General features: G+C 39.7%; 1 long non-coding RNA gene across 1 annotated transcript; it reads right to left on the bottom strand.

The window, feature by feature from the left end:
- Positions 1-727: 727 nt before the first annotated feature.
- Positions 728-10,186, bottom strand: LOC145394407 (uncharacterized). The gene is made up of 5 exons (XR_013896412.1): positions 10,145-10,186; positions 7,455-7,529; positions 2,517-2,641; positions 1,894-2,051; positions 728-860 (listed from the first exon to the last, which is right to left on the bottom strand). It is a non-coding gene; the product is annotated as an uncharacterized LOC145394407 (long non-coding RNA).
- Positions 10,187-20,759: the final 10,573 nt, after the last annotated feature.

Genomic DNA, 20,759 nt, shown 5'->3' with positions numbered 1-20,759 from the left:
CCACCTACCACCAATGATTAATAATAATAATAAAAAAAAAAAAAAAAAAGAAAATCTGGCCAAATGAATGAATCCCACACATTCATTCATGCACTATTCAAGCCCTGGGAATTCTGACTAAACCTAACATTCATAGGCATTCACACTTACATAATGGGGTGGGCCATGATTCAGCTAATGTTTTCAATGGACTGAAAGTTAAGCCACATGCCAAAACCAGCTAAATGCTTCACAATAGTAGCTGGATAATGTTGGAAGAAAAATATGAGATTTCTTCTGCATATTGCAACTGGAAATTCTCTCGTGTTACTGACACTACTATGTTGATATAATTTAAATATCGTACAAGAGAAAGTTAATGTAGTAGTAGTAGTACTGTAGTAAAGGCAGCCCCAAGCTCATCTGAAATGTGAACACAATGGACTGCAGGATAAAGTTCCCCTTAAGTAGTCCACCATCCTCCTTTTGGGAAACAGGGAGGGAGGTGAGGGAAGTTTGCATAACCAGGCAGTTGAGCAGTCCAGTTATATCAGTGCCACCGCACAAAGGAATCCCTCTACAGCACCTGTGTTAATAGGCAGTATGCAACAAACTGCTAAAGATGGAGTGCTAAGAATGCCATCCAGAACACTGCCCATTACTTCACGCATCAATTAAGACTTTGGAATAATTACCAGTTAACAAAGTCAGTGGTGTGACCTGGAGGTGGTAGCGGTTGTCGTTGGAGTGTGTGGGGAACTTGGGGAGGCAGGATTTTAGGAAGGGAAGCCACAGCTATGTTAGTAGTGGCCAGGGTGAACCTTACACCACCAAGGAATAGGAACCCCAGGGCCGGGTGAATTGCCAGTTGGGATCTGTACCTGAAAAGAAAAGAATAGGCTTTCAAGTTAACCCTTTGACTGTTAGGGTTAAATTTAGTGGCAGCCAAAGTAATAATATCTAAACAAAGCTGAGGATGAGATGAAGTGGAGGGGTATATGAGAGAGGGGGGGTGTGTGAGCTGGGAGCAAGGCAGTGCAGTGGCATTGGACAGGGTGCCATGGAGGTGATTTGTTTGTGGCCACCCTTTACAGGACTGAGGCGTCTGGCACTAGACAGATAAACAAGGCTCTATGTGGTTGCCAAAATACTGTACATCTAAACAAGGCACTATCCTCTAATCAATTAACAGAGTGCACCTGAGCTGAATTATGGAACGATTCTTTCAAGATTTCAAATTTTTTGGCACCAACCCACTGGTGATGCCAAGCATATATACAAATCATACTTGAATGGTATGGTCGGTGGGAACGCTCAACATCCACTCACTCGATGTAGTGCTGTTTTAGGATGCATATCTTTTCCCCTCTTGCTTCCTTCTTTCCATCCTTCCTCTCCTGTCTTTCTTTCCTTCGTTCTTTCCTCTTCCTTCTGTCTACGGGTGACTCTATGTTGAGTGACACGCCAAATGGTTTCCTGTACATCAGGAAACCATTTACTATGCTAGGTGGTAACCATATAACCAAATTATGGTGCCTGGTGGTTTGGTGGGTAATTAAGGCACTCCAATTGGACTGAGCCAGTGCAGGTTTATATCCAAGGGGTGGTTGGAGTTTACTGTTCATGTAATGCCACTCAAGGATGAGATAGGCTGGTCATTTTCATCTTAAATGTCATGACCAACTTGCCTAGCCCCTGGCTCCTACGTTCCTCATGGGGCAACACTGGATTAGATGACGGATGGATGCACTTATATTTTCAAAACATATTTCATTCTTGCATTGGTCAGCCTTGTTTATCAGACTGCTGCTCTTTAACAATCTCTCCTAACATGAATAAAATAATCTAGTAGTCAAAATATCCTCAAGATCAAGGCATTCAGTCATGACATCTCATTATATGAGTAACACTAACCCAACAGTAGAATCAGCAGGACAACACGTGACTGGAGATGTGAAATGATATGCAGAACATCCAGATCACCTGCAACGGCCATCATCAGGGACGGTGCCAGTAAGGATGTGTTCAGACAAGTTTCCAAAGTTGATTGTCCTACCAGCTCAGCAACACTCCTGAGAAAAAGACATTTGTTGGTTTGTCTGTGTCACCCTTTAGCACTCATCAATAATAACATATGACGTAAATAGTGTAACGATGAGTGTTTGTGGAGGGGGCTCACACGGCTAACATATATCAATACTCAGGCTAATACACAAGGAAGGCACTTGAAAAGGATGCCTTCATGTGATCTGGGCAGCTCAACAGCATGGTTATAGAAGCATCCCTCAACTTTTTTTTTTTTTTTTTTTTTTAAAGAACGGAGGAAGGAAAAACAAATGAGTAAAAAAAACTTCCCTATCCTCTCAAAATGAGGATGGTAGACTGTAGGAGAAAGGGAACTTAAGTCTGCAGTCCACTGGGTTCACATTTCAGAAGAACCTGTGGCTATAACTACTGCAACTACATCTACTCACAAGAAAACTCCCCACCATCTAAAGCTTCACAGCTAAATTGAATAAATACCAACTGAAATTTACCTCTTAGTGAAGTTTGTGAACATAGTGGTGTATTTCCATAGCACATCAAAGGCCTGGTTATTACTGGACTAAGCAAACTTGAGGCCCTGAACCAGACAAGCCCCTGCCAGGATGTTGTAGTAGGTCTGTAAATGCAACTACATGGTAAATATATAATAAAAAGATATCTAAATCAAAACGCACAACCAACATTGCATACATTTCATCTGATACATAATGTTAAATATATTTCATTTTGTACACCACATAAACAGTGCTGCTATTTTGTTACATTGCACTAAACATGGTAGTAGGGGTGCCCATCATCCACTCACATGATGGAGAGCTGCCTACTTCCTTACTGTCTATCATTCATTTTCTGTGTCTGTCCTCTCTTCCTACTTCTCTCATCGCTGCCACCACTATTTATTACTTTTCCTTCCATTTCACGTGCATTTCATGGATGGATGGATGGAAAAAAGGTGACAATATTAATATACTTCTTAAAAAACAAAAGTAGAGCTTGAAACAAATCTTAAAAATGGAAACATCTCATTCAACAGATATTCATCAGAAGTTTAATTTTAGTATCTGAGACAACAAACAAAAAGGCAACCTTCAGGCCCTTCAAGCAACTTCTCAGAAGTAAACCACATGTAAAACTTAAATTTTCATACATGATTTGACTGAGAAATAAAATTGGAAAGAAATTAAGAATTGTACAATTTAGATACTTGCAAAAGAAACTAGTTTTTATTATGTTTAAAGCAAAAAGTTATAGCTATTAATCTGACACTTTATTTTACTGCTTATGGATAGTAAAAACTTTGGAAGCCTTCACTTTTCAGAGGCAATGAGTGACAAGCCAAATGGTTTCCTGCTACACAGAGAAACATTTACAACATTGGGTAGTAACCATATATAAAAAAAAATCAGAATGATGTAGAGCCTATTATGGTACACCCATTAACTGGGTGGAGATGTAATTGTAATGACCATCCAGGAACCAAATCTCCTGTCAGCCACACAAGAACATCGGCTCACTGCATGAGATGGCCTTGCAAGGGGAGCTGCCTGTCGTTGATGGGTCTACTAGTTTTTATTATGTTTAAAGCAAAAAGTTATAGCTATTAATCTGACACTTTATTTTACTGCTTATGGATAGTAAAAACTTTGGAAGCCTTCACTTTTCAGAGGCAATGAGTGACAAGCCAAATGGTTTCCTGCTACACAGAGAAACATTTACAACATTGGGTAGTAACCATATATAAAAAAAAATCAGAATGATGTAGAGCCTATTATGGTACACCCATTAACTGGGTGGAGATGTAATTGTAATGACCATCCAGGAACCAAATCTCCTGTCAGCCACACAAGAACATCGGCTCACTGCATGAGATGGCCTTGCAAGGGGAGCTGCCTGTCGTTGATGGGTCTACTCAATGACAGATTGGGGTAGCACAGCACTAAACATATATAGCTACCAATGTACAATTAGAATACCCATTCCATCACAATACACATTTTCATAGTTATCCTGTACAGTAAATCTGTACAGTAAAATCCTCAATATCTCTGCACCTCTGAGGGTTGTCCTTTGCTGGGTTATCAGTTGATAACTTTCCTCCTTTACCCTTTACATCTATGAAGAGGCATAAGCAATGACTTCATCAAACATTAAAATGCAAATTTCTTTAAAAAAAAAAAAAAAAAAAAAAAAAAAGCACTGATGCAGCAGCATGCTGGAGGTAGGGAACAACAAAGCAACACATAGGTAATGTAACTGGGGTCAGTATATCTTGGAGCTTAAAAAAGTCTAGGCTGCTAACTAGGGGATATTAAAAGTTTACTGTATGGTATATCCATCTAGGTATTTCCAAAGGAAATATTTCTCTCAGTGAAACAAAACTACTTCCCAATAACCTAAGTAAAGCCCCCAGCTCCATGTGTTCCCTACCTGATGCATGGATTCATAGTCAATGAAATCTGTAATTTTTAGTTCCCCAAATTAGCTCACAAATGATGCAGACCTTAGCATAAAAAGTTACCAGCAATGCATCTGGTGCTGATGACATGACCTTACTGTAAAGCATCTGGTCACCCATAATAAAAACCTTGTGGTAAAGCTCTTTATTCTTTGATCCAGTTTTATCATATTCAAATTTCACTAAGTGTGGCTTCAAAAAGGTGTCCTAGCTTTAACAATTAGTGCAGTGCTCTGGAAATATACATACATACATACATACAAACACACACACACACACACACACACTGGTAGGCAACATAAGACTGCAGCTACAAGTACTTACTGTGTGTGTATGTGTACTAAGAAATGAGTGTGGTGATGGAAATGACCATGAATGACATAAAAAACTGAAAGTAGAGTACAGTGGGCTCGCACAGTGCGCGTCACCGCAGTGCGTGATTCGCCTTGTGCACGTGTGACCAAAAATCATAACTAAAAACCCTTTAATGCGCGAGTTTACCGCACAGAACGCGAGGCAGAGGCAAGGAGTGGCTCAAAAATGCCATTTTCTACTAGTGCGCGACCACCCCTCACACAGTGCGTCTGTTGTCATGTTGATGCATGATGGAAGGCAGGACTGAGCTGTGTATGTCAAACATTAGCAAGATCCTTGCTGCCATGGATAAGCTCAAGGAAGAGGTGAAGGAACAGGAAGTGAGCAACTTAAGAAAGGAGGAACTTCTGGTTGGTATCGACAAACTCTTCCGTTTCTACACAGACAGGCACAGGGAAGAAATAAACAGGAGAAGACAGACGCTCATAACAAGCTACACACAGTGGGCTCAAGTTTTTGAAATAGCGGAACCATTGACATCGTCTGCTCCTGATATTGTTGAGGATGAAGAGGATGCAATGTCAGAAGTGTCAGCATTGGACTTTGAAGGGTTTATGGCCGAAGTGAGTGACTTTGATGCTCCTGGGGAAGGTGATCAAGAGGAGTCTGCGAAGGGAAGTGTTGGTGCGGTGGGAGGTGCCGTGGGGAGTGCGGCGCTGTAAGTGTTGCTTCGCCTCGGAACCCGTTATTTAAGGTCATCAGGCCTGTTGTCTACTGTTGTTAAGGTGACTACCCATATTTTTTTTATTGTAGCTATAGCTTTAGTACAATGTCTGAAACATATGACCTTTATTATGTCTTATCTAAGGGCCAAAAAATGTCCAGGTATGAGGGGGTACCGCCCATATGTAATTATTCCCATAAGATTATGTATTCCTAGTACGCGAATTCCCAGTGCGCGAGCTCGTGCACCACCCAATCTCTCGCGCGCTATGCGAGCCCACTGTACTCAGTTCTGTACCATCTGAAACTAGATTAAATAATTCTTTGCAGGTGTTCTCAGTGATAATGGTGGTGTAAAACATAACAGTATATGACATTACAAAGTAGGGTGATAAGATATCTAAAGTTTGGTAAATATTCCTTAACCACACAACACCAAGGATCACTTGTCAGACAGTATCTAATTTTACTCTTGACAAAAGCATGATTGTTGGTAGGTAGCAGTTTCTCCATATAATTCTTTTATATTATTTGCATCACTGTTAAACCACTGTGCAATCTAACCTCCATCTTTTTCCACTCTTTCACACACAAATGTACAAATGTATTGCATCATTATTTGAGATTTCAATATTTCTGCAAGATTATAATAATACAAACTTGCAAAGGTGTACATTATCATAAAATACCAGTACATTATAAATAAACTAAGCATTCTGTGAGTGAGCAATGCACAATGTGTGAAGAAAAGTGTAGCAACACACCTCACTGGTCAGGCTGTAATATAATCAAGCAGCTGTTCACCCATTACGCAAAGTAAGGTGATGGTCTATATTTATCTACAGCCAGACACATGACCGTTTGACTTTGAGTTGTTTTATGGGGGGGGGGATTAACCCTCCGTTGACCCACCTGTTGACACATAGGGAACATACGTTGGTTGGTTATATGGTTACCATCCAGCACTGTAAATGGTTTCCTGGCTTACAAGAAACCAATAGGCTTGTCCATCTATCTATCTATCTATTGCCAGATACCTTAATCCTGCATGGGGCTGCCACAAACAAATCACCTCCATGTCACCATCCCCCACCATTTCATTGCCCTGCTCCCAGCTCACACCCCCCTCTCTCATGTACCTCTCCACTCAATCCCTCCATCTCATCCTCGGCCTCCCCCTCCCTCTCCCCCCTTCCACCACACATACACTCTCCATTCTCTCCACATAGCCAAACCACCTCAATGTGTTTCTCCTGACGCTTCCTGTCACATCCACATCCACACCACAATGCTCTTTTACTTTCACATTTGTTAGCCTGTCTTTCCATGTGACTCCTCATGCTCCTCTCAAATACAATAACTCCTTTCCACTGCAGGTCCAAGCTTCACTTTCATATGTTAAAAGTTGGTATCACAATGCTGTCATGTAGTAACTTTTTCACTTCCATGCTCACTTCCCTGTTTCTTATCACTGCTTTCGAGGAACCAGCAACCTTTCTTCCTTGTTGTACCCTTTCAAGCACTTCACCCTCTAAACTTCCATCCTTACTCATCACACTACCCAAGTACTTAAACGCACTCACATTTTCCATTTCCTCCTCATCCAACCTCACTGTAAATTCACTGACTTCACTTCTCTCAAAGACCATAACTTGATTCTTCCCTACATTCACGTTTAGAGTCCATTTCTTACACACTGTCCCAAACTCATCCGCCAAGCCTTGCAGCTCCCCTTCGTCTCCACTTAACACAGTATCATCTGCAAATAACAGTACAGGGAGTTTCCAAACGCTGCCATGTGTGTGTGTGTGTGCACGTGCGTGCATGCATGAACTTAACATGGAAGCCCATGTGCTTGTACTTGTGAAACTCAAAGGATGCTTTTAGAAGGCACTAATTTTCAAACTGTTATAACAAGAACGCATAAAATTTTTACCTTATATGCACTGCCAGGAGCTATAAGCAAGGTTGTAGACTCGGCAGTCCATTCCTTCACTGTTGGACATGCAGACTGAGGAGAAAAAAGCAGTAAAATACATCTTCATAGAAAAAAATGGAATGAGACAATGTAGTGAAACTATGAACTTTCTAAGCAGAATAAAATGTAATTTGTAAGAAAAAAGCTCAGAAAACGTCACTGCACTGAAGGTAAAAGTATGTTATTAAAAACTTTGTTTCATCACTTATTTCAAAACTGTTTCAAATTAATGCTGCCACCATTTTTTTTTTAATTTTATTTTTTCCAATTTTGGATTTATTGTAATCCTAGAGGGTGTGTGTGCCTTATGTTACCCAGCCATAGTTGCTGACAAATGTACCGCTTCATGCCAATGTAAGCAAAGTGCTACTGTGTACCAGTGAAGAATATACAGTCAAGTTGCCTATGGCGTGTGCTTCTATGCCACGGTTTTCTGTGACACAGCAAGGTGCCAGACCCCCCAAAATGAACCACGTGCATAAACTATACCTATAGCGTGGGCACGGCAAGGTTTGAAACGTGTGGGCAAATTCCCCTGGCAGCCGGTGAGCGCACCTCAGCCCTCGCCTGCCGTTCAAACCCCTCTCAGTGTGTAACCAGACCGCTTGTTATCTGATCACCCTCCTGTTTTGCCTAATGTTACATGTAATACATGCTTTGACTGACTGCTTGATTGTGTGCATGTGTAAAGTGGGGAAAAATGGGGAAAAAGTGGGGTGAAAAGGGGGACTTTGGGCAAACATCCAGAACCAAATTCCATTTTTCCCATAGGTTTAATTATTTGTATGGCACGGTTTTCTATGGCACGGGTGTGGTCCAGAATCAATTAGCCACACCTTTGGCAACTTGACTGTATATAAAATATATGTACAACAAAAGGAAGTGAAGACCTGAAACAAAGAGAGAATGCAGTGGTTGTGATAGTGGTGGAGGGTGTTGTAGCCACCATAATAGGGCGATGATATCCTTTGGCCAGGGCTGGTACTGTTATGTTCAATGTGTTCCTTTAATACTCTAATACTACCCCTTACACCTGTATATAATACATCTTACGAATGCCTCTGTATTTTATGACATACTGTATAGTTTAACTTACTTTTATCATAATATAGTTTAACTTACTTTTATCATAGGACATATGGCTACACCCAAAAATGACAGTGTGGCCACACCCACTAAGTCCAATCACTATGTACAGTAATTTTGTAAATGTAATGGTTGTATGTGTGTGGCAAGACCCACCACCTTTTGTTGTTATAAGCAATCTGTACCTTTTTCAACAATAAATATTTCATTTCAATTACAGTATGTATATATTTGTCTATCAGAAGCTGGAAATTTGGATAACTTTTTCATTATGCCTAACAAAAAGTGCTTACAGAAAAAAATAAAAAATAAAATAAATCATCCATTTAGGTAGGTGGTGGCGACCATCATCCACTCACTCGATGTAGTGCTGCCTACTTCTTCCTTAGCCTTTATCATTCTTTTTCTGTGCCTGCCCTCCTCTCTTCCTATTTCTCCCATCTTTCCTGTCACTTCTTATTACTTTTCTTTCCTTTACAGGTGGCTTTACATTAAGTGACAAGCCAAATGGTTTCCTGTAAGCCAAGAAACCATTTACAACGCTGGGTGGTAACCATATAACCAAACCATACGTGCTCCCTACGTGTCAACAAGTGGGTTGGTGGAGGGTTAGTGCCCCTCCCCGTAAAACAAATAACTCAAAGTCAAACGGCCACCCCTTGCGGGATTATGGTGTCTGGCAATAGATAAATAGATCCATTTAGGGATGCCTGGACACATTACATACAACATGCTATGAACGTGAACTAAGGGATAAGGGACTGAAGAGGAAGGCTGCCAGAGATCTGAGCAGTGGCTGCAATGTGGAGAGACACTATTAGGTGACCAAAGCTGACGCATGCTTGTTGGGGCCTTTATAAGCAACACAAAACATGTGTACTTATAGGAAGATGCCTTTAGGTGGTGGCACAGATCTTCTGTCTATCTATTGCCAGACGCCTTAATCCTGTAAGGGGTGGCCACAAACAAATCGCCTCCATGTCGCTCTGTCTCCCGCCATTTCACTGCCCTGCTCCCAGCTCACACCCCCTTCTCTCATATACCTCTCCACTCCATCCCTCCATCTCATCCTCAGCCTCCCCCTCCCTCCACCTCACTCACATACTCTCTCCTCAACAGTCTCTCACTCTCCATCTTACAGATCGTACTGGGTTATATCATGCATAATGGGGTATGCATAACAGGATATACACAAAAGGGTGTTCCGATATTACTAGATATATTTACAGTACATGCGTAATGGGGTAATCATAGTAGGGTATAAAAGAGATGTACTGATAATACCATTATATCTTACGCATAATAGAGTATGCATAAGAAAGCATACACAAATGGTATACCAATATTAATGGGTTATATATATCTTATGCATAATGAGGCATGCATAATAAAGTGTACACACAAGGTATACCAATGGGTTATATCTTACACATAATGAGGTATGCATAAGAAGGTATACACAAAGGGGTATACTGATATTACAGTACCGAGTTATAATTTGTACATAAAGGGTTATGCCTAACAGGGTATACAAAAGGATATACCAGTACATATATTCCTACCTTTTCCCCTCGAGGAGGATGGATGCCTGTGGTCTACAAGGCTGGCGCTGAAGTGGTCTTGACAAGACAGATTGATGAAATGGTGTTAAAGTACAGGGAGGGAGGGTCAGAAGTCAGTTGAAGGGGAGGTCCTAATACTATCCATGTCATAAAACCAAGTGTCTAAACTGATAGGAGAGAAAATGAAGGCTGGATTAAACAAGGATATATCAACGAGAGGTGGGACAGAAGAGAAAAGAAGAGAACAATGAGGGTAGAGACTGGAGACAAAAAGACCCCTTTTAGTCGCCTTTTACGACAAGCAGGGATACTGGGGAAGTATTCTTTCTCCCCCCCTCCCCAGGGGGATGGAAGCTGACGAGTGTGGGCTTGAGAGGATGTATGCTTTATCCGTAACCTACCTTACTTTTACTATACAGACATTAAGAAAACCGTTCATAGAGTAATATTTGTAGTTCTTGTCTGCTCCAGAAGGTTTCATTTGGATCTGGAGAGACATTTATAACAGTAAGGGTTAGACTTTGTCTTCACTAACCTCATTACAAGGGCTCTGTCAGGCTGAATAAACTCTAGTGCATGCCAGGATGTATTACCGACAGTAGTAATAGCAATAGTGGCAGGTGGTGGCGACCATCATCCACTTACTTGATGTAGTGCTTCCTACTTCTTCCTTAGTCTTTATCATTCTTTTTCTGTGCCTGCCCTCCTCTCTTCCTATTTCTCCCATCTTTCCTGTCACTTCTTATTGCTTTCCTCTACAGGTGGCTTTACATTGAGTGACAAGCCAAATGGTTTCCAGTAAGCCAAGAAACCATTTACAAAGCTGGGTGGTAACCATATAACCAAACCATCCATGCTCCCTATGAGTCAACAAGTAGGTTGGTGGAGGGTTAGTGCCCCACCCCATAAAACAAATAACTCAAAGACAAATGGCCACCCTTTACGGGATTATGGCTTCTGGCAATAGATAGACAGATAGATAGTAATAGCAATAATAATATCGAACTGAAGGAGCCCACCTTCAGCCTGGTTTCATGGTGAGAACTGGTCTATGGTTAGAGGATATGAATTAGCACTGGGTATTGGGAGAGGGTTGTCAACTCTGCTCAGACTTCCTATGTGGTGCATTGAGTTCAAGATACTTTGAGTTTTGTGCTTTTCCAAGATAATTTGGATTGAAAACACTATGTGGCAGATATTTATGGAAAGAGAGGAGCCCTAGGCTTTACAAGATACTTGTTACCCTTTGCTACATACATTCATGCTCCCACACAGCAATGCACAATCATAGTCATACTCACACACACACTCCTTTCCCTGTTCTTCCTTCAAAAACGATATATAGCAGGCTGAATGGTAATTTTTCTCCCACAAGCAGGATTTACTTTTTGTAGAAGAAACAAAAGATATGGAGATATGTGTCATTTTTTTCTTCTAGGAAAACACAAAAATATGGTTATGACTAGGAACTGATTATTTCATTCATTCATTGCAAGACGCCATGTATCCCAAACGGGGTGGCCAAGGGCTCAGAGTTAATTGTTTTACAGTAAGGGGCACTAATCCTCCACCAACCCCACTTGATACGTAGGGATGCCAACGGCATCTGGTGTTCCCAGGCGGTCACCCATCGAAGTACTAACCAGACCCAACATTGCTTAAATTTCAATAATGACTCCAGCCCATGTTAGCAAGAACACCTGTAACAAACTCACACAAACCCTATACTGTATACAGTACAGATTTGCATAAGAAAGTTGATCCTGCCTACAACTACTAAACAGCATTACCTTAGTCATTGCACCTCAAAAGGCAAAGGAAACTGGACAAATTTTTTTCTTTTATTAGTACACAAATGTTTTTTCACCCCTTTTCATAAAAATCTATGTTGGGGAATTTTACAGTATTTCGTCTATACATTTTTAGTTTATTTTCCATGTTAACTGGTTCAATACAAAAAGCATGTGAGTGTGCTCAAAACGTATGGTATTGTATTTTTATACAAAAACATAAAAAACTGTCTCACAATCATACCATACACACAGAAACTGTACAATCAGACAATATGTATAGGCGGAGAATCTTGAGCTTGCTGACCCAACTAGTGCTTTATCACACTGCCTCTTGCATTCCTTTACTACAGCCCTTGCAAGCCTCAGACACTCCACCCATAAGTCACGAATGAGTAACTTTTTACATGTTAATCCATCACAAGTACACTACTTGATAATAAGAAAAAGTCTTAACTGTAAAGTTTTACATTACTATAGAGATGATCTTTGGTAAAATACACAAAGACTCATGGTTGTCATCTCAGTTAAGGTTGGAACTACTGGGAAATAATGGAACAAGCATGTAGAATGAGCAGCCCTTTAATAGTGGTAAAACACCCCAGGGTACACAACCAAACTCACACCACCAGGGTAGCTGCAGTAACAACAGGGGAGGAGGGGATGTATTCATGCATGCTTTGATTTATTTTCTTATGTTTCGTAAGCTGTAACATTTTATATATATGTATATATTTAAAAAACTGATTGTTCCAACTAAACTGGATCACAATTAACAGGACCACAGTAGCTGACTCTGAAACTGCAGGAAGTGGTATTATAAAAGTGAATGCCATTTCTCCGTGTTTCCACATCTCATCCATCGGTATAAAAGTGCTCAATTTACATTAATCTAACAAGCGCCACCACACTAGTTCCAGAATCACCTGCTGTAGCAACATAAAGGGACATTAACGTTTGAAGTTTGCTTGTGTACCCGATATTATTTTCCCAGTCCTCCTTATTCAGTAGGGTGTTGCTCCTCTAGAACTGATCAAAATAATAATTCACATGTGGCTTGTGAGTCCTTGTGGGATATATGTAGGAGAGAGACTGAAGTAACAGCAGATATCAATTTCTGTAAGATACTAACAACATTTCTGCATCCCACTGCTACTAACAACATTTCTGCATTCCACTGCAACAACAACAAAAGTTATGGTTTGTTCACAGCTGCAGTAACAAATGTTTTATTCCCTCCACTGAAATGTGAAGGTAAAAACAGTTATAACAAAACTTACATGAACTAAAAAAGTATATATACTATCTTGAGATTTAAAAATCCTGAAGAGTATTAAAGGCTACCTAACAGCAGTGTGACACTGGTCCTGCATTTCCTGTAGCTATGAATTCAACGAGTTCTTCCAGTCACCAACTGAGCTTCATGCTAAAGATCAGTTACTACTGATCAGCAGCAAGAGAAATTTTTTTTAAAAATAATACTAATACATAATAATCATAATAATACAATAACCACTTACTCGAAATTATATCTATGTAACTGATGAAGTCAGGGACAAGTAAGTAAATAATATATAAAAAACTCTTGCTGCATTACATTCTGAAACTGGATGATGAGTTTTGAAGTACCGGTAATGTAATGCATATACATTACAATAATCATATGTCTATATTTTGATCATATTAAAATAAAATGTTACATTATTAACTTGAATGCTTAGTCACTCAGAGTTTCCATTATACTGTATATACTGAAATATCTGGGAGAAACTTTTCTCAGTTTCACTTATACCTGACTCTTCCTATAATTCACCATGTTGCTTGCATTACTGCACCATGGGCAGCTCTTTCAGTAAATTATATAATCTGTCATATTTCATATTTTAATATTATTTCACCCATTCAGCTGAAGCACATTACTAGATCCCTACCAGTAACTGAGAAATAGATGACAGAATAGCCCACTTTGCTCAGCTGACATATTCTGAAGGGTACCCATTCTTTTGTGCTCCAGAATGGAAGTAGTATACACATCTGGCAAAACCTAGGCAGGCATAATCGAAAGAATTCCTCAGAATGAGGATACAAAAGGTCCCATAAAGAGACTGCCTAAAACCAAAGTTTCCATTCACTAATATCCATTTTAGCCTGAGGACTTCATTTTATTTTTCCTATCACAGAACTAGCTTATTTGGCCTTATGAGAATTTTAATAATTACAGTACAGTGAGGCATCAGGTTTCACGGCATCCAGATTGGCAAAATCGCGCTTTGGCAGCAGCCATCAAATATTCCTGTGATTGCACATTCAAGACTAAAAAATGCACTTTCGTGCCCTCTGGCAACACAACTTTCAGATTCTCGCCATGGCAACGCCAACACCAACACTCAGTTTCAGCATGTTTCCTGCATGTGTTCAGTGCACCTGCAGGTTCAGTGTTACACTCTTGCGTCCTTGATTTGTACTTGATGGAAATATGTCATCTTGTGCTTCAAGTGGAGCCAGAGGTGGACCTAGTGATGGTGGAAATGGTGTAAGAAAGCGTGAACCTGGAACAGAAGGCGGTAAAGGGAAAGCCAACATGCCTACAGAAAAAAAAAAAAAAAAAAAAAAAAAAAAAACTCAAGCATGATGAATTAAAAAATCATGGCAGAAGGCCTTGGATACCCTTTAGCATCGAGTCCATTAAGTCCTTCACCCTGGTCTTTCCGGCAAGTGTGCGTGTGTTGCATGTGTAAGTAATATTGCTCATACAGTACTGTAGATACCGATACTATATTTAAGAGTATTTTATGATTTACATTTTACTGTTAATTTAATGTTACTTGATGATTTAAGTGTTAATCACGACATTTCAGGTAACTCTAGGATGTATTTAAAGTAGGATATACCTTGGGGGGTGAGTTTTCTAATGGGCCTGGTTCCTATCAGCTAATTTCCCATATGGTCAATGCACCAACTTTTGCGGAATCAACTTTGGCGGAACATTTCACGGTCACTAATAGGTATGAAACCTGGTGCCTTACTGTGCTATTATTTTTTAACCCCTGCTCTGCAAGACATTTCTCATATAAAATTATTTGGAGGCAGCATTACAAAATTATAAAATAAATTACATTATTGTAATGAATTGGTTAAAAATACTGTAGCAAACCTCTCACTAAAAGAAATTCCAACTCCTTGAACATAATGCATTACAAGATGTGAGTTTGCTAATTTTTTTACATGGTTATTTTCACTAACAGCTACTCATGATTCAGTGATCAATCATTCTGGGAATATTTATTTTATTTTTCTGTGCTTGGAATCTTTCATCCAAGAGCCATAAGCACAAGCATCAGTTATTTGTGAAAATATTTTGTCCAAAGTGGTCAAAGATGTTAAACAAGTACTGCCTGTTATAACTTTATACAAGAAAATGGGGCTTGGTTCCACAATGTTTCTGCTAAATGGTACGTCATATTAATGGAACTGTCTCTCTGTATGGGAAAATCTGCATGTGAAGGGAATACTGCAATGCTCCCAATATCACTTCAGTTTTGATTATAGGCTGTCTTAAGCTTTCTGTTGTATAGAAAAACTGTTAAAAAGCATGCTTAACATAGTGATGGCCATTTCACATCAAAGCAGTGATGTTAAGTTGGAACTAAAAACACTGTGAAGTTAAACTCTGGCTGTATGACAAAGAATTTTATCCCACAGGTTCACACAGACCACCACGCAAAATACAACTCAACCGGTCACTGAACATTCACACAAATAAACCAATGATGGAGAGGAGAAGATGTTACCTTGAATAACAAAATACAGGTAAGGGAAAGATTTTTTTTTTTTTCCCTTTTTCTACCTATGGCAGGGTGGGAGGATGGGCATTAAAATGGATTAGGAAGAGGGTAATAGACACAGCATATAAGGTGGAGTTATGACAGAGAGGGCAGAGTGAGTTGGTGGGGTGTGACAGGGGCATGTGGGTTAGGATCATGCTTCTGTATACAAGATTATTACCCAGAAATAATAAAGATGCAATGTGTGTGTGTCAAGGTGTTAGACGACTGGGTTATCACTTACAAGGAGGTCTGCATTTGAGTAAACAAATAATGATGTAAGGAATGTCCCACAAAATCGTTCATAGGGATTACAATACATGACATCATATATATAGTACATGCAACAGAATTGTGGAACTTGTCCTCAAAAGAATATACAAGCATCAGCATCATAATTCAAACAGTGAAGGGATACTTCAGCCAAAAACCAAACACTCAATCCTACTAATCACAGTTAATTTGGAAGTTTGTTCACTGTGTTGGCTAGAACATAACAAAACAACATGTAATTCAGGTAAGGGGAGGGAATTGGCAACATAATGCTTGGCAGAAGAGTAGCTGTCCAGCAGTTGCCAGTTTAACTACTAAGCAAATGTGGGTTTGTTTGTTTGTTTTTTTATCTTTTTATGCTTCCCCTGTCAAACACACACATGCATACACACAAGCATCCACACAAACACAACTTCCTTACATGCTACGATAATTCAGGCTCTCTGCCCCAAATGTGAGGAAGAGCCTGAAGTATTGGCCAGCATACAATCAAGGAGTATAGTGTATCTGCTTCACTAAATTACACACTTTTATAATGAGTTGAGGTGCGGTTCCATTCACGACAAGCCTTACCCATACCTCCATAGACCTTACAACACAGAACACACAATTACATACAACTGTGTTTTGAAAATGATTCGGCTCTCTCAGCATACCTGTCCACTAGCGCCACAATTTAATATATGGTAACTGCACAATTTCTTTGTAAATTATGTGGATATCTGACAAAATTGCCACTTGGCAGACAGGCATGCTCAGGTGGATGTTACCGTGAGCCTGATGAATCACTGCTGTACTGCTGACAGATCCGTTTCCATCCACTGCTGACCAAAACAATCTTTAACTATGGCTTCTTCATCACCAACATTGTACCAGAGGAGGAGGAAGGGAAATCTTGAGACAACAGTAGACTTTTTGAAAATTGCTCCATTTGTAAATATTCTGGCTGACCTTTAACTCTCAAGATCCCTCTCCATCAAACTCTAGGCACCTTCATTTGACTAGATTTTAAAATTGTGATTTGACATTCAACTTGGCTGCAGTTTTAACAACTGACAGTCACTGAACTTTGTTGACAATGATTATGTATATGCAAAACTCAAAATCTGCTGTGGGATCGTGTCACTGTACTTAATCAATGACTGTGGTTATCTGATTCAGACATGCATGAATCAAGGTTATAGTAACATAAAATGCAATAATTCACCACTCTGAGTCAAAACGTACTGAAACAATGCATCAACGTCCAAGCCTACAACTTGTACTCGTCCCACACTTTTCCAGCATCTATCAAAATACAGTCAAAACTGGGAAAAGAGAGGACATGTAATGTCTACCTTTTCCCATAAGTGTCCATTCATTAAAAGAAAACAGCAGTACATATCCCAGTCTTTATCTGCTCTTAAATGATGTCATGCACTCTCATCCCACTCTCTCCATCCCTTGCAGGAGTGTCCGGAACAGTCACGGTGAAGGGAGTCATAAATTATCACAAGAGAGAGTGTATGTCAACAACATAGTCCCGTACAAATTATTTCCATTTATCCTAGAAATGCGATGATGAAATAAATTACACGATGATGGGAGGATGTACGCCTTAAGAAACAACTTCTTTGGGTTACTTGTGTGAGAGAGAGAAGGGGCTTACTGACCATCACTTACCAACAATATGCCAGTAATAATGCCACTGATAGCATGCCAGGTGTGACGAGACGATGTATGGTTAAAGTAGAGAGTGCGGTTTGGACTTGGTGGGGCACAAGAACCCTCCGAAGACAGTGATCAATCCGCCTTGGCGGGTGAGAAAGTCCAGTGTGGGAGGAATCAGCAAGTGAGTCCCCCTTCTTTGCCTTGCAGACTTGTCACTGCACTCAGATCAATTCTTGGAGCGGTTTCAAAGTCTTTATATATACAGTATATATATATATATATATATATATATATATATATATATATATATATATATAAATATATTAATGCCTACAAGATATAACAGCACACCGTTCACTTATCAAATTTTTTTGTTATATATATCTGAGAACATTATACATAGCTGTGGGCTGTCCAACACACACACACACACACACACACACACACACACACACACACACACACACACACACACACACGACAGTTCAGGTCTGAGGGTGGTCACGACTCCACAGTTACTTTGCTGGGCACTCAAAGGGCTGATCAGACAAGGTTACACAACAGTTTAGATAGGCTGCATGAATGATAAGGTAATAATGCTAGCAGTTAACAAGTCTGTATCTTATAAAGTCGGTGTATCAAACTCCTTGACGACTAACTGGAGTAAAGCAGATAAATCATAATCCCAAGACTTTATCCATCCATCCATCATCCAATCCTACATTGCCCCATGAGGAGCGTAGGAGCCCGGGGCTAGGCAGTTGGTCCTGACATTTAAGATGAAAGTGACCAGCCTCACTCATCCCTGAGTGGCATTACATAAGCAATAAACCCCAACTACCCCTTGGATATAAACCTTCACCGGCTCAATCCGTCTGGAGCACAATAATTACCCACTGAACCACCAGGTGCCAAAAATTGGTTATGTGGTTACCACCCAGTGTAGTAAATGGTTTCCTGGTGTACAGGAAACCATCTGACTTGTCACTCAGTGTACAGTCACCCATGGGCAGAAGGAAGAGGAAAGAATGAAGGAAGAGGGAGTGTAAAGTCAACCGCAGGCAGAGAGACGAGGAAAGAATGAAGCAAAGAAAGACAGAAGAAGATGGAAGGAAAGAAGGATGGAGGAGAGGACAGGGCAGACACCCAAGAGTAGCCAAAACTGATGAAAATTGGCTATAAAAAAATTTGTATCTAAAATGATACTATCATCTCCCTAGTGACAAACTGAAGTAAGATCATGGATATAAGTCTGCACTTTAGTCTTTGCCATTAGAGATTTAGGACTGAACCCCACCCTCTCCCAATGTACAGTAGTACTATTTCCTGGATATTCATGATAACAATTCCATCAGTTTTATTAGTTAGCTATTATGAATGCAATGACTGTGCTTCAATTTGTGTACTTCTATTCAGTGCTTTCATGCATGTATATCTAATCAGTGTCAATGTGTTCTTACTGGGAGTGATAATCCCAGCAGGTAAAGGTGCAGTCAGTGGTTCTTTTGCAGTATCTCAAAGCTTGTGTTCAATCCTAATGAGGTAATTCTATACCAACCTTTAATATTCAAGTGAGTTGGAAGAGGGGGGGAGGGTTGTAATCTCACTTAACTATTTTGAAACTCCAGTTGTATAAGAGGACTGATGATTGCAACAGTACACCAAGATAATGTCACCAGTATGTAGTTTTGTGCGACAGTAGGTCCCCAACTGAGGAGACAACCCTAACCTCCATTTCAATAGACTGTACCATGTATCTATAGTTCAAATTAAGTACCAGTAATTGGATACAATTAGTAATCAATAAGTAATGAGATCTAACCAAGAGTAACATTAAACTTCAAATATATATGTACACTGCAATATCAACTGCACACAATGTAAACACACTGTAAGAATGGAAGTACAATATAATTAACTGAATATTCTACAAATTAAGAAGTATTTGTGCCACAGTCATAATCAGAATAATGCCTACCTGACTATTAACCCTGAATAAAGCCATCATACAGAAGAAGAAGAAAAAAAAAAAAAAATCACCTCCATCTTCAAACTCAATGACAATAAAGTACAGCCAAGCTCATTATACCTTGATGACTGAGCACAACTCGAATGACTTTTGTTGGAATGTGTTTATGGTGAGAGGTTTGCATGAAAGTTTTCATTTGACCTGCTCCTGTCTTAGCTGAATTCAGTAACCAGTTACACCTCAATCCCTGAAGCAAAGAATTAGTGTTAAGATGTGTGAATGATAAAAGGAATAAATACCAGCAAGGACCGAGTAAGTTGGAATCGTTCTCTTACGTCAGTTACACCTCAGTACATAAACGCAGCTCAAGAGATTAGGGTTGGTGATGAATGATATGATGAGAGGTATGAATATAAGCTCTCATTCAACCTGCATTTATCTGAACCAAATTTAGTGTTGCCTATATTAATTTCACTTTGATACTTTAATCAAAAGAACTGTGCTCACGTTTAGATATGTGTATGATAAGAAGTATGAATATTCCCATGTTTTCATTCAACATACATTTGTCTGTCTGTATCTATTTTCCTGTCTGTCCAGTAAGAATCCATGTTTGAGAGGTACAAATACTCATCCACTCATCTGATCTGCATTTCTGCATTCTTACTGTGTGTCTAACTGTCAAACCTGGTGTTATCTATGCAAGAGATACAAATGCTCTTGTGCTTACAGCCCAATTATTTGTTTTTACAGTTAGTTTAGCTGCCAACTGTCTGCCTGCTTGTCTGACCAGCCTTGAGGATTCTTTACCCTTAAATCACACTTGCCAGGGCAGAGAGTGAGAGAACAGATGAGGAGCAGGGTGATGTTGGGGGAAAATATCACTGGGGGGTGGAAAGAAGGTAGCAGCGAGAGAGAGAGAAAAAAAAAAGGAAGTTGTGTCCAATTATCTTAACACTATGCATATCAGGTTCAATTATGAGGAAAATCAGCGGGTATCCTAACCTACACTTAACTTTTCACATACAATCATAATTATAATAATGATGATGATGATAATAATTACGGCTTTGAGATAAGATTTGAGAGGATGTTTCAGTTGCATCTTT

This window comes from Coenobita brevimanus, chromosome 27 (assembly GCF_032717465.1).
Source record: "Coenobita brevimanus isolate Jiangsu-jjx chromosome 27, ASM3271746v2, whole genome shotgun sequence".
Lineage (NCBI taxonomy): Eukaryota > Metazoa > Arthropoda > Malacostraca > Decapoda > Coenobitidae > Coenobita > Coenobita brevimanus.
Note: the sequence above shows the minus strand (reverse complement) of the source record. Positions and strands in the feature narration are given on the sequence as shown.